At 43.5% G+C, this 14,966-nt stretch overlaps 1 protein-coding gene across 1 annotated transcript in view; it reads left to right on the forward strand.

The window, feature by feature from the left end:
* Positions 1-14,966, forward strand: part of oxtr (oxytocin receptor) — a 54,191-nt gene that overhangs the window by 11,792 nt on the left and 27,433 nt on the right. The window lies entirely within an intron of this gene.

The following is a 14,966-nucleotide window of genomic DNA, read 5'->3' on the forward strand; positions in this document are numbered from 1 at the left end:
TAAATTGTTGCTCCCTTTGAAATTTGACTGCACTGATGAGTGCAAGATGAAAACTTCTGACATCTCTCTTTTTTCAGCAAAATATTAGAACAGAAGGACAGGTTAGGGTGTATTTCCAAATGTGAATTCTTTACAAAAACACACAGGGTATAAGGAACAAAAATGAAAGAATTAAAGTGGCAAATTCAATTTAGAGGATATGACAAAGTAGCCATTACTGAGACTTGGCTGCAGGACAGTCAGGACAGGGAACTAAATAGATCAGGTCTAGAGCAAAAATACATAAAATGGTAAAGGGAGAGCAGTAGTTTTAGTGATTAAGGACAAAATCACTTCAGTGATAAGTGAGGATATAATGAGAAGTAAGCAAGCAGTGGAGACTTTTTGGTTGGAATTAAGAAGTAAAAAAAAAATTAAGACTGCAGTGCGATTTGTGTATAGACCCCATGGTGACAGCTGTGAAGTGATAGACTGTATAGATACAAGAATTAGACAGGCATGTAGCAAAGGCATAATAATATTAATGCATGATTTTTATCTTTCATATAGATTGGGAAAAGCAGACTAGCACTTTTCAGAAAGGTAATGAATTTCTTGAGTGTGTCTGGGATAAGTTCTGCAGCAAAATGCCCTAGAGCCAACAAGGAGGCATGCTATGTTTGATTTAGTAAAGAGTAATTACTAATGAGCCATAATTTGGTTAACATCCTAACCATGTATGAACATTTATCCAATAGCAATCACAATATGATCAAGTTCAATGTAGTGTTCTGAAAGAGAGAATCGCAAACAACTACAAAGATTCTAGATTTCAATGGGATTCAACTGAGCAAATCTCTTAATGGGTAAAATACAGAAGACCAATGGGAGGTGTTCAAAAAGAATTAAAGGTGATATATTGTGGGGAGATGGTGGCATAATGGTAATGTCACTGGACTAGTAATCTAGAAACTGAGGCTAATGCTCTGGGGACATGCATTCAAATCCCACCGGGTAAACATGCCAGGGTTTATTTGAAGTGCTCCCCACATGGTGAGCCCCCTGTCCACCACTGAGTTAATTCCAGAGGTGCTGAAGTGAGGCCCTTAAGTGGGCATTAATTACCTCAAGGGTCTCAGTTGACAGGGGGGGTGAGAAGACTACCAAGGGCCATCCCACTCCAGACTTAATCAGGGTGGAGGTGGGAATGTGGTGGGGTCCCCAGCTGCCACCCTCCCACCCTGATTAACTGTCCCTATCTGGTGGGATTTGAACTCAATTAATAAATCTGAAAGCCTCAGTATTGGTGACCATGAAACTATCATTTGTTGTTAAAAACCTATCTGGTTCACTCATGACCCCTTAGGGGAGGAAATCTGCCATCCTTACCCAGTCTGGCCTACATGTACAGCAATTGCCCTTGGCAATGGCCACAAATCTGGCCTTCCAGCAATCCTCACATCCCATTAAAGAATAAATAACAAAAAACAGCTCTAAGAGTGATGAGCTTTACGTGTCAGATAACCAGCCATGGACAACTAAAAAGGCAACATAAAACTTAAAGCAAAAAGGATAAAAAGATCCTGGTGAATGAGAAGAATACAAAGAACAGCAAATGGTGACAAAACAAATAGGGAGAGCCACAAAAAGGGAGTATGAAAAGAAACATGCACAGAGTATCAGAATCAGTTCAATTTTTTTTTGCAGTTTCTTGAGTAAAGAGGTTGTCCAGGAGCAATGTGGGCCCTTAGATACCGATAATGATTGCAATAGTGGACATGTTGAATGATTGCTTTGGATCAGTATTTACAGTAGAGGAAGAGGTCAGCATGCTGGACAACCCAAGGAAACTAATACTGAATCAGGGACAGGGGCTCAGCAAGATTACGATAAGCAAAATGACAGTAATGAAGAAAATAATGGAACTAAAGAGTGCCAAATCCCAAAAAGCAAAGGTGACTAAAGTAGTGGATGATATAATGCCAATGGACTTCCAGAACGCAATTGGTTAAAGCCCCTCAAAAAGATAGTGTTGGCTAGAGCAGAAACTCATGGATTTGAAAACAAATTATTGACCTAGTTAGGAAATTAGCTGAGCAACAGAAAATAATCAAAATAGCTAATGAAATGCCCATGGTTCTAGTTAGGGGACTGGAATAAAAGGGTAAAAGTGATACTTCAGCTGTTCTCAGCCCTGGTAGACCACACCAGGAGAGGTCAGCAGAGAGAAGGAATAATAGACACGTTCTCTAATTGGCAGAATATGACTAGTACTGTCCCGGAAGGACTAGTATTGGGAACTCAACTATTCATCAACATTATCAATAACTTAGATGATAGGATGGTAAGCCACACATCCAAATTAGCTGATGGCACAAAGATAGGTAGCAATGTAAGCAGTGTAAGTAGAAGCATAAAATTATTAATAAATTATTAATAGCTTAAGTGACAAAACTGTGACAACTGGATTTCGATGTAGGCAAATGTGAGGTCATCAGCTTTGAACCTAAAAGGATGGAACAGGGTACATTATAAATGGGGAAAATCTAGATATTGTGAGCTAGAGATATCCCTGGTTAGACCACACCAGGAACAACTTTGGACACCACAATTTAGGAAGGAATAATATTGAAGTGAGTGCAACACAGATTTAGCAGAATGATATCTTGGCTCCAAGGGTTAAGTTATGAGGAGAGTTTACACAAAGTAGGGTTGTGTTCCCTGGAATTAGAAGGTGAAGGAATGAACCCTTAAAAGAATGCATTATAAACTGGTGCTAGTTATCGCAATGGTCTTATATCACTTATATTACAATAATGGGGCAGGATTTTGTCCTTGGTGGGGGTGCTCGGTAGGGGTGGGCAGGGGCAGTCAGGAAGCCACCCACTGCCCGCAATCAGCTCCACCCCACGATTTCACACAACCAGGCCAATTAAGTCCAGGCCTGCGTGGATTGCGAACAGCAGCGCTGAGTGCTGCCTGTGCGGGTGGTGGGGTGGGGGCGGGGGGGGGGGGGGGGGGGGGGGGGGGGGTGGGGGGGGAGTGTGGAGGGAGAGCCGGACCTTGCGCGCAGTTCATGCATGCATGAGAAAGAACGCTTCAGTCTCCCTGAGGCATGGAGCTGCCTCAAGAGCGATTGAAGCGCTCTGAAAAAACAATAATGAAAAGTATAAAAATTTAATAAAACATGACCCCTCATGTGACTCTTGTCATATGAGCTGGGATATGTTTTTAATTCAAACATAAAGTTTTTATTTAATATTTATTTGCTTTAGGAAACCTCATCCCGCTCGTGGATTAGTTTTCCTAAAAAATGTAAAGGCCGCTTGGCCTTTTTGCTTGCTCGCCAACTTTAAGGTTGGACGGGCAGCGTAAATTTAAATTTAATTAGATTATAAATGGCCTTGAATACAATGATTTAAAGTCTGCACTGAAGGATTATCTGAAGAGGTTTGCAGATGAAGGAAAGGTGGTTACAAGTGAAGATATACAGCACTTTTTTGAAGAGCTTCAGTCAAAGAAGCGGCGGCGCATGCCTGACGTCATCATGTGCCATTTTGCACTCGGGCGTGTCGGGCGCATGCCCGAGTGTAAAATTCTGCCCATGGTGTCATATTTGTCGTACTAAATATTTCTGTTGTTTATAGGAAGATTAGACAATGTGACAATATAGTAACAATTGTACTAACAATGCCATATTGAAACTCTTCTATTAGTAATTCTGACAGATATATATTGGCTTCACTGAGAGTTGCACTAGATATATTACACCAATAGCCTAGTCTTAGTTAAATTATTGCAAATTGGCATAGGGACAAACAGATTAGGGAGGTGAAAATGTGGCTGAAGGAATGGTGTGGGAGAAAGGGTTCCATTTGGCACCAATTTTGGGATGAGGGGAAATGTGCCATTGGGGTGGGTTTAGCCTGAGCCAGGCTGGGACCAGGGTCCTGTTGGAAAGGGTAAATAGGGTAATCACAAGGACTTCAAACTAGTTAATGGGAGGTGGGGGGTGGGAGCTCAGATGGAAAAATGATACAAATAATAGTTTCAAAGCAATTGAAAGGGAAGAGAGTAGAGGAAGAGTCAGAAATGGTGCTTAAGGCATGACTGGTAAAGGGGAAACTAAAAGATGTAAAATAATTAATCCAGGAGAGAGAAATAATTTTTAAGAAATAATAAATGGATTATTTAACAGATAAGAGATAGCATAAAAAGGAAAAAAAAACCCTTGGACCTAAAAGGATAGGACAGGGTACTTTCTAAATGGTGAAAAGCTATCAACAGTGGAGGTCCAAAGAGACTTGGGGGCCCCAGTACAAAGATCATTAAAATGTCATGAGCAGGTACAGAAGATAATTATGATGGCTTATATTTAGACAGGCTTATCCAACCCATGGCCGGTGGGCTGCATTGTGGCCCCAAAGCCTCTGGACTTGAACTAACTTGCTGGACTTATATTTGAAAAATGCTGTAAAGCTGCTCAGCCAATCACAGGCTGGTTCCTCCCGGCATTTGCTGCTGTTAGGTTCACTAGTGATGGTGGGGGGGGGTGGGGGAGAGAGAGAGAGAGAGAGGTGTGAGGGGGGAGAGAGTGTGTGTGAGGGGGAAGAGAGAGAGTGTGAGGGGGAGAGTGAGGGAGAGGGAGAGTGAGGGATAGAGTGTGTGTGGTCGGGGAGAGTGTGTGTGAGGGGGAAGAGAGAGAGTGTGAGGGGGAGAGTGAGGGAGAGGGAGAGTGAGGGAGAGAGTGTGTGTGGGGGGAGAGTGTGTGTGGGGGGAAAGTGTGTGGGGAGGGGAGAGTGTATGGTGGGGGAGAGTGTGTGGTGGGGTGGAGTGTGTGGTGGGGGGGAGTGTGTGGTGGGGGGGAGTGTGTGTGGGGGGAGAGTGTGTGGGAGGGGAGAGTGTGGGAGGGGAGAGTGTGTGAAGGGGGAGAGTGTGTTGTGGGGGAGTGTGCGTGGCGGGGGAGTGTGTGTATGTAAGTCTGCCTCACTCCCAGACTCAGGGTTCTCATTTACCCTCACCCTCACACACCAACATGCACTCTCACCCACTCTCACATTAAGCACACACTCTCACCCTGTCACACACTTATACTCATCTTTATTTATTACTCATTGATTTTTTGCTCAGCTAGTTGTCCCTTTTCATACCTCAAAGTTTTTTTTTGAAATTCATGTTTAATGTTGCACCAAATTTTATCTTCCTGAAATTTGCTCATCAGCCCCTTGAGTGAGAAAAATTTTGAAATGTGGCCCCACATGAAAAAGCTGGACAAACCTGATCTAGAGGATTGGACAACAAGGGGGTAAAAGTCATGCTTCAGATTGGCTAGACCACATCTGGAGTACTGTAAGGTAACTCTAGGCATCACAACTTATGAAGGATACATTGACCTTGGAGGGAGTGCAGTGTAGATTTAGCAGAATGATATCTGGACTTCAATGGTTAGATTATGAGGAGAGTTGCACAAAGTGGTATTGTATGCCCTGGTACTTGGAAGGCTAAGGAGGGATTTGGTTGAAATTTTCCAGATATTAAGGGGAATAGATAGGACAGATAGAGAGGAACTACTTCCTCTGGTTGGGAAATCTAGGACTAGGGGCCATGGTCTAAAAATTAGAACCAGACATTTCAGGAGCGAAATTAGGAAATACTTCTACACAGAAAGTGTGGTAGAACTTTGGAACTCTCTTCCACAAATGGAAGTTGATGTAAAAGCATTGTCGGGTTTAAATCTGAAATTGGTAGATTTTTGTTTACCAAAGGTATTAAGGAACACGGGGCATAGGTTGGGTATATGGAGTTAGGTCACAGACCAGCCATGATCTCACTGAATGGTGAAACATGTTAATGGGGCTAAATGTTCTATTCTGATTCCTATGTCGCTATATTACTATGTTCTAGTTCATCACCGGTTTCCCTTTGATATGAAAGATGGCCATTTCTTGTGTACATAGTTATCTGTTGTGCGTTTTAACATGGCTGTGGAACCCAATTGCAGACCTGCATGGCTTCCCATGCTATGGGAAAGGATGAATTGTCTGATTTTGTTAGAATGCCCGGTCTTTCCAGCTTGTGTTTTGTCCTTAGGTGCCTCTATTCCTTGCTGTTCAAAGGAAGCAATGCCACTACTTGAGATCTTTCCCTAAATAGTCCATTCTTGTACATTCTTCTCCCAATCCATGGACATGCCAGATTTCCTGAGGTTTGTCTTCAAAGAATCCTTGAACTTTAATATCTGTCTGCACCACAGGCAGTGTCCAAGTTGTAGCTTGTGCATATATAAACATCTTAGGGATTTGGCTGTCGGTCATACGTACTACATGGGTGGAATTTAATCCACCCTATAACAGCGGGAAACGTGATGGCCAAGCCTGTTTAATCAATGGAGAGGCCGTGCCTCAGTCTCCCAATGGAGGGATAACCTTCTGCGATTAACTTGGAGGCACAGAGGGGCTGATGCAATAAACTCACCTGCTCGCAGTGGGATGCCAGTTAGGCTCATTAATGAGCCAGTTGACACCAATTATCCCTGAACCCACCAGAATCTGGAGGTGGCTCAGGGATTAAATGGGAGTTGCATGGCTTTTCCAGCGGCATACTGGGTGGTGGAATGGGGGGAGTCTCTTATTGTTAGACTCAGTGCCCAATCGAGGGACCTGGCATCAGGACCATCCCTCTGCCCTTGCCACTGAGCCCCCCATGCCCCTGTCACCCATGGTACCATCCCTGCGACCCGCATTCTATCCTCACTCACCTGAGTGCACAGATCCAATGATGATCCCTAATGAATTTCCCAGAGCATTACAGGCGGCAGCCATCACTCCCAATGGCACTGCCAGCAATGGAGACCTGCTGACCTCTGATTCACCAACAGTTCTCAGTGGATGGGATTTCTACCACCAGATTCTTGATAGGGACTTAATTTGGTCAGGCCTTCTGCACATAAATGACCTGGGTTTGCCTGTTCTTAATCAGTGGGTGGGACCCACATCCAGAATACTAAATCCAGCCCTGTGTCCTCTCCATCTGAGCTGAGCTCTGGCAATGAGCACTTCAATTCCAGACATTTCTGCTCTTTGAAGAACCTCAGTGTTGGGCACTTTTTCCTCCCATTTGATGCCCATGATGTTCTGAAAGTATCTCACGTGGAACCTGTCCAACTGGTTAATATATCTGGAGTAGGTAGTCCATGTCTCGCAGGCGCATATGATTTGTACACAGCAGGTTTTGTTGTAAGTTTGGCACCTCGTTTCCTCCACAGTCTCTTACATAGACGGGCAAACGCTGAGCTTGCTCCGGCAATTGTATGTGCCAACTCGCTGTCAATGCAGACATTTCTGGAGATTGTGTTTCCAAGGTATGTAACTTTAAAAAGATTACACTTGATTGAATGCGGGAAAAACTAAAACAAATAAACTATGAAAAGTGTGATAGAATTCTCTGCAATTGCCTGGATGAGTGCAGCTCCAATAACACTCAAGGAGCTCAACACATTTCAGGATAAAACAATCCACTTGATTGACACCCCATCCACCACCTTAAATATTCACTCCCACCACCACCGATGCAGCAGTCTGCAAGTTGCACTGCAGCATCTCACCAAGGCTCCTTTGGCAGCACCTTCCGAACATTCAGCCTCTAACACCTAGATGAACAAGGGCAGCAGGCACATGGGAACAACATCACCTGCACCTTCCCCTCCAATTCACACATCACCTTGACTTGGAAATATATTGCCGTTCCTTCACTGTCGCTGAGTCACAGTCCTGGAACTCCCTTCCTAACAGCACTATGATGTACCTACGGCACATCTCAGGAATGCATAAGACAAGACATTTCAGTAGAAAGCAAGTAGAACGCCAATAAAGATATAATGCAGAAAATGCAGGATAAATACATACTAAAAAAAAGCTTAGATAAATCAAATGTGACACAAAATGGGTTAACAAACAAATTAAGAGTGAGATAAAGAGTACAAAGAGGGCTATAGAAATCCTGCTGGTAGGAAGGTGAAGGGACTCATTGGGATGAATATAAGAAAATGCAATGAAAAGTCAAAAGGAATATTAGGGGTAAAGAAAAATTTAGAAGAAGGTATAGTAGTTGAGGCTAAATGCAAAAATTGTTTCAGTACCATAACCGTGAGAGGTAATTTGGAGAAATGTTAAAAACCATATGCAAAACATTTGTGCCAGGGTAGGCTTCTGATCATGCTGACTGACTCTGGAAACAAATTTCTAATATCTCCAAAGCAAGACTATTTTGAATGAAGCTAATAAGGTAACAATTGTTCCTGGCTTTGTAAGCAAGAGTAAGGCACCACTAATGTAACATTATCACAGATGGTACACTCCAGATAAAAGATACTCAAAGATAAAACAAACTGAAAAATAATTTTGTTAAAAACAATAAACATTGCAAATGACTATGAATTAGTCAATATTCTATGTGACTAGGCCATCAGCTCTTCATAAGGGAAGATATGAGCAACATGCTCTCTCCAAACAAAGATAGTCCAAGTGCAATCAATAACTTTACCATAAATGAGATGGAGGTCTAGACAGACTAATTGGACTTTAAGCAAATAAATCTCTAATCTCCAGTGGTAGATGATATTTATCCCAGAATGTTACGAGAGTCAAAGGAGTATATTGGAGAGGTGTTGGTAATCATTGTGAGGGAGCCGTTGGACATTGGTTGATGCCATTTGATCAGGAACAGGCCACTGTGGCGCACATTTTCTAAAAGGGTGAAACAGGCTTTATGTATTGTTTGTAGAAGTTAAATCCGAGCCAAGAGAAGTGCTAAGTGGAGTACCTCAGCACTATTGCAGTTTCTAATTTACGTGCAGATGTGGGCTCAGAATCTCAATGCAAAGTGATCACTTTTGCAGCTGATACTAAACTAGAGGGTCAGTGGAATCCAAAGAGGCAGCTCAGAATGTATGTAAGTGGGCAGATTGATGGCAGATGAGATTTAAAACAGACAAGTGCAAAGCATTCCACAAAGAAAGGGAAAAACAATGAAATGTAGTCTCCATGAATGGTATTGAAAAAAAAAACTAAAGGTGAAATCCGAGAGACCTTGTAATCTTAGTTGACCTGATGCTAAATATATTCAATTAATGCTGAGCAGTAATTAATAAAGCCAATAGAATATTGAGCTACAAAGACAAAACTGTAAAGTGTACAGTGATTGTGTTCAGAGCGCACTATGAATATTGAGTTTAGTTCTGGTTGCCAAGTAACATTGATGTACTGTGTAGATGAAGCATAGTGAAGAATCGCAAGGTTGTTCCCAGTATCAGGGTTATGAGGAAAAACTGGAGAAACTTGGACTTTTCTAACTGGAGATTACCTACAAGATGTTTGTAAGATTGTTAAAGGTATAGAAAAAGTTAAGCTGAATTACTAGGTTAGATTGTACTGTGGGGGTGAAACAAGGGGTGAACGCGTGAAACAGGTTGAAATTATAGGAAGGCACTTTTAGAACTGACACTAAGGTGATCTGAGCAACAGGGGAAATCAGGAGATTTCCTCAGTCAATAGTTCCATAGTGTTTGATTGTTGCGAAATCTTCAAACTGCTTCCCTGCTCCTTTATTTTCTGTGTTTGTATTAGAAAATCAAAAAAACTACTCAAAGCAAAATTCGATAGCAGCTAAAGACAGGCCCAGAGAGCAGAATGCATGGTTATGTCACATCCAATGCAGGCAGTGCACTAATGTCATGCTGCTTGCTGATTTACATCATGGCTGCGTGTATTGTTGAGTGGCTTTACCCATCAGCAAGAGGCTCAAGCTTGTGTGAGGCTAGACCACTTAAAACTAGTCTGCATGTCTTAAAGCTTGGATTACTTAAAGAGGAGGTGAATTCCAGCATGTCCCCAGAGCATTAGCCTATACCTCTGAATTATTAGTCCAGTGGCAGTACCACTGTGCCACTATCTCCCCATAACTGCACCAGTACCCTTACACAAGGCTTCATTCACTACTCTGCTTCACTCTCCTGCAAACAATCTTTATCAACCATGACTCATACCTCACATTCCTTGCTTCACCTCGCCTTATGGTCTTAGCACTGCTGCAAGCCTTACACTCACATCTTGCACACACAGCCAGCTATTCAACCATGACAGCCATTTTGCCTAAACATATGGTGTTGCCACACTGCCCTGCCCCTTGACAAGGTACCACACGACAAGAGGCAGCAGCAGCTAACTAGCAGGGGAGAGGCACTGCTACATGTCCTTAGCCTCCTTGGGGGGGAGCAGTATACGTCGCCACAGGAGCAGCCAGGACTGAGGCTATGGCCAGTGGCAGGACAGAAAACGGATGATGACATAACTAACCCTCCTTCTCACATTCCACTTCTCCGTCATCCCACACCCTCTTCTGATTTACAAGCTGCAGATGGTGTGCACATGCCCCTCTTGTTTTCTGCCCCCCGCCCCACACTTCACCACAACTCAGCCCCTTTGCCTTTCTCCTTTCTTATACCTAAGAACTGCCACCTGGCCAGGCATTGGTGGAAGATCAGGAAGACAGTGATGAAGAAGAATCGCTGTCACCCACTCTCATGCTAAAGCCACCAACTCAGATGCTGGCACTTGGTAACTTAGAGATGGGATCTGTAGGCAGTGAGGCAAGAGGGGTCTGTAACCAAGGACAGGAGAACAAGGGTAGTGAAAGTGCCAGTTCTTCAGAGGACGAGATTGCACATGAGTTCTGCTGCAGAGGGGGACTTAGATGAGGATTTTGATGGGCCAGCCTGCAGAAAACAATTGAAATCATGCATTCCCAGCTTGCTGCCACATAAGTTCAGATTGCTGCCATCAGAGCTGTGGCTATCAGTGTATAACAGGACTTGCTGTTATCCTCTCTCAGGAATACAGCATTCCCTATCCCGCCACTGCCGCTCTCTTTGTGTCTTGGCCTTTCAGCCAGGCATCCTAGATTGACATCACCCATGCTAAGATGGTGCAGTCCAAAGTTGGCCTTCTAGTGCCAGAATAACTCAAGGTCACCCATGAAAACCACCTGCAGTCTCTCTCAGCGATATTCAGCATCATTCAACCACCATGCTGCAGCTACTGGGGTAGCACTGCAAAGGAGCAGTAGGACGGACAAAGGCACATGGAAGATAGGCACAGGGGGACACATACTGGTTGATATTTGTGTGGAATTTTGGATGATTAGATTTATAAAGTTGTATTGGAATGGTTGTTTCCTGGTGCTTTCTGTTTTTGCATTGTCATGGTCAGTAACACTCGCAGGTAGGAGAGAGATGGGGGAGAGGAAGTGAAGGGTGAGAGAAGCAGAGGGAGAGGCAGATGGGAAGGAAAGAGAGAAGAGAAGGAGAGGGAGCCAGTGAGAAAGGGGGAATGAAATTAAATAAATAGAGGGGGGTTTGAGAGAGCGGGTTAGGAGGGGAAGGAGAGCAAGAGAGAGAGACAGAGAGGGGAAAGGGAGAGCGTGGGAGGGAGAAGGAATGAGTGGTTGAGAGAGAGGGAGTGAGAATGAAATGAAACATTAAAGAATGGAGGACAGTGAAACAAACACTGCCAGCCAAAATAGGCAATAGAAATATTCAACATTCAATTGCAAATCTTTCTACAATAAAAGGACCAGAAAGAAATACATTTTAGAAACTTGTAAAGGAAAATGCAACAAAGCAGTTAACAGTACTTAAAATATGTGTTTGAACACAATAAAAGGTATAGGTACTTCTATATAAATATGAAAAAGTAAAAATCTGAAATTAAGTTGGTATACCTGCGGATAAAATTTATTAGGTAAGTAGGTAACTAGCTGTAATCCACAAAGGACTAGAGGCATCTCTCTCCCTTAGAGAGTGAGAGGGAGAGAGAGAGAGACACAAGTGGTTGTATAGCTTGAGAGACACCACTCCGCATCATGAATGGGGCAAGGTGAGGAGGGAGGCTTTATGAACTACCACAGCCGGTGCAGAGATTGAACCCATGTTGTTGGCAAGACACACTAACCATCCAGCCAACTGAGCTAACCGACCTCCAAAATTAATGAAGAAAATAGTTTATCAAAATAATTGTTGCTGTTGTAGAGATAAAGAAATGAAATGAAGTCCAATTAATGTTAGCTTGAAGTGGTAATTAATTTTGTGGTATGCTCCCTTTTCAGTAGTGTGTTCTAGTGACTGTCTTCAGGGAAATTGTTTACAAGAACAATTTCAGTAAAGCTGATGGGGAATATCTGGAATATGCAGTTTTCGAAAACTCTGTCACATCAGTTTTGTTACATTAGGGTGGGACTCATGTTGCACTGAGAGGCTTTGTCCACTGCAGGGTAGACCCTGTAACTTCGATAAAAAAACAGCAAAGAATGACTAAAACATTAATATTAAAGAAAGCTAGCCAGAAATATAAAAACAGATAGTAAGAGTTTCTATAGATATTTTAAAAAGATAAGAGTTAACAAAGTGAGCATTTGTCCTATAGAAAGTGAGTCTGGGTGATTAAGAATAGAAAATAAGGAGATAGCAGCTGAATCGAACAGGTATTTTGCATCGGTCTTCACTATAGAGGGTACAAGTAACATCCCAGAAGTAGCTGTAACTCAGGAAATGGAAGGGAGGGAGAAACTCAAGAAAATTACGATCACCAGGAAAGTGGTACTGAGCAAATTGTTGGAGCTGCGGGCTGACAAGTCCCTGGGTCTTGATGGACTTCATCCTAGGGTCTTAAAAGAAGTGACTAGTGATATAGTCAGTGCATTGGTTTTTATTTCCCAAAATTCCCTAGTGCATGAATCAAAAAAGTTAGTACAGCAAATAATTAGGAAAGCTAATAGAATGATATTATTTATTGCAAGGGAAACTGAATACAAAAGCAGGGAGGTTATGCATCAGTTACATAAGGCAGTACTCCACATCTGGAGTACTGTGTACTGAATTGCTCTCCTTATTTAAGGATGTAAATGCATTGGGAAAATAGGAAGGCAAAGACAGAGAATGAGAAAATATTGGTAAATAAAATCAAGGAAAACAGCAAGATTTTTTATAAACACATAAAGAGCAAGAAGATAACTGAAGAAAGAGTAGGACTTATTAAAGACCATAAGTGTAACCAGCGTCTGAATGTGCAGGACATTAGTTTGGGTCTTATTGAATACTTTTGCACCTATTTTCATAAAAGAAAGAGAAAATACAAAGATCGCAATCAGGGAGGAGGGGTGTGAAATATTAATGAGATGAACAGAGAAGGAGCATTAAGGGGTTTAACATCTTTGAAAATGCCCCAGGCTATCATGCTTTTATAATGATATAGAGGCACTCATAAAGGATTGGGTAAACGCATTGTGAGTTCATTTATTTAGACTAAGCACACGAGAACATATACACGAATAGAAAGCTTGAAGGTATCAGCAGCAGAGCTGTGTGTGCTGTGTCCTGGTCACAGGCCAAAGCGAAACTAAGACTGGATCACATGACACATGTCCCTTCTAGTGATGTCATGCTACTATCCCTTAAAGGCATATTACAAAATCGACCTTTATTTTAAAGATACTTTCCCCCTTCCAAAGAAGCACAACTACTTACGATATATGTTCATATTTAGTTACCATTACATAAGTGTATAGGACTGGTGATCTATGAGCCTCTAAAGCATTGAGGTAATCTGCTGGCATGCCCAGATATTATTATGGTAACCTTGTCTGGAGGTGTCTTTAATTGCTCACATTGATCTGTGGGATTGATATCCTTGGATATTCCTAGTTGCATTTGGTATCTTGTCCTTGATGCAAGAGGACTGTATGATGGTGAGGAGCAGGAATGGATCTGATTTGCCCTCAGTTATGCCTCGCCTTTGCACCTTTGCTTGTAATTACTTCATTGGACCTTGGCCAGGATTTTACAGTCGGTGTACGGGGGCAGGCCCAACACACCGGCGCGTAAAACACAATGATGCCGGTCGTGCATCCCGACATCACCGCGCACCATCGCGCTATTTCGGAAGCCGGGCGCTATGAGTACGGAGGTGCGCCCGCCATTAATTAACGGGCCAACTGGGGCCCTTAAAGCTGCAATTGATTTCCAAATTGTGCAGCCCGTGTGGTTTTCAAGGCAGGCGGTAAGCCACATTTTCAAAAACCTCATCCACGGGCAGGGATAAGAGGGGTGAGTGGGCTCGCTAATGCGTGATACTAGAGCATTAGATTATTACTTACTGCTACTCGCTTGTGTGAACAGGACAACTTCATTTCGCTTCAGAGCTGCTTTAACAGAAATAACAGGCTTCAGTTCAGGACTCCGGAAGACTCATAACACCTGAGGCCTTCCAGGTGTCAGACAGCCTTCCCTTACCCTGGAAATGGGGATTGTGGTCTCCGCTGGAGGCACCTCCTCCTCTGAGGAAGAGAGGGCCAGAAGGGGGAGGAGGCCAGGTGTCCCTATTCAGCCTCCAGGGGATCCACCCGTGGGAGGACAGGTGCAGGCACAAGGGGTGCAGGGCCAACAGGGAGTTCAAGACAGAAAGGGCTGCAGAAGATGCCAGGGTTTACTGCCAGGCAGTGATGCAGCTACCTCAATATGTCTGAGGTGCAGTGCCGAAGGAGGCTCCATCTCTCAAGGGAGACAGTGACCTCCATTTGTCAGACGATCGGCCCTGAGTGGGTGGACATCCCATGCCAGTGGTGCTGAAGGTCATGGTGGCCCTCAACTTCCATGCGTCCAGCTCTTTCCAGGGGTCGATGGGTGATCTTTGTGGAGTCTCCCAGTCAGCTGTCCACAGTTGTGTTAAGCTGGTGACAGAAGCTCTGTTCGTGTGTGTATTGACTTCCATTCACTACCGCACAGACGAGGCCAGCCAGGCGGAGTGAACCAGAGGCTTTGCAGCGATTACTGGGTACCCCCACATCCAGGGTGCAATCGACTGCACACATGTGGCCATCAAGGCACCAGTGGCTGAGCTGGGAGCCTTCGTCAACAGGAAGGGCTTCCACTCCATGAA

This window comes from Carcharodon carcharias, chromosome 7 (assembly GCF_017639515.1).
Source record: "Carcharodon carcharias isolate sCarCar2 chromosome 7, sCarCar2.pri, whole genome shotgun sequence".
Taxonomy (NCBI): domain Eukaryota; kingdom Metazoa; phylum Chordata; class Chondrichthyes; order Lamniformes; family Lamnidae; genus Carcharodon; species Carcharodon carcharias.